Source organism: Lupinus angustifolius, chromosome LG17, assembly GCF_001865875.1.
Source record: "Lupinus angustifolius cultivar Tanjil chromosome LG17, LupAngTanjil_v1.0, whole genome shotgun sequence".
Classification (NCBI taxonomy): domain Eukaryota; kingdom Viridiplantae; phylum Streptophyta; class Magnoliopsida; order Fabales; family Fabaceae; genus Lupinus; species Lupinus angustifolius.
Window position 1 is genome coordinate 5826312 of NC_032025.1, and position 863 is coordinate 5827174.

The window sequence follows — 863 nt, forward strand, 5'->3', positions numbered from 1 at the left end:
CACTGTTATCAGCAAATTTGACTTTGCTTTTTGTAGTTTCATCAAGAGAAGTGAACCATTCTTTCTTTCCAGTCATATGGTTTGAACAACCTGTGTCCAAGTACCACACATCAGAATCTTCATTCGAATTCATGACTGTTGCCATCAGAAGATAGTGTTCTTCACCATCTAACTCGTCACCTTGTGCCAACTTGACCTCTTCATCTTTCTTATTTGATCCTCTGTTCACTCTGCATTCAGCAGCATAATGCCCATAGTTCCTGTAGTTGTAACATTGCACTTTGCTCTTGTCACCTCTTTTCCTAGTCATGAGATTTTTGTTTGAATTTTTCTTGTGATCATAGGAATTGTTTGCAGAGTTAAGTTGTTTTTGTGATGATGATGCTGAACCTTCTTCACCCCTTGAGCCTAGGCAGTTTCTACACTTCTCATTCTGCCATTTGTCTTTGCTTCTTCTGTTCTTATTCCACTGGCCAACAAATTTCTTGGATTGTTGAGCTTGTAGTGCATGATCTTCATTGGTATCTCCATGCCTCTCTTTCAATCTCTGTTCATGAGCTTCAAGAGAGCTTTGCAATTCCTCCAATTTGTAATTGTCAAGGTCTTTGGACTCTTCTATGGCCACAATTATGTGATCAAATTTAGGAGTTAGAGTCCTTAGTACCTTTTCAATCACTGATTTCACTTTGAATACTTTGCCACAAGCCTTCATCTGGTTAGTTAATGTGAGAATCTTGGCAAGGTATGTTGATATGCTTTCATTCTCTTCCATCTGAAGTAGTTCATACCTTCTTCTCAAGGTTTGCAGCTTCACTTTCTTGATTTTATCAGCCCCTTCATGACTTTTCTCCAAGCTATCCCAG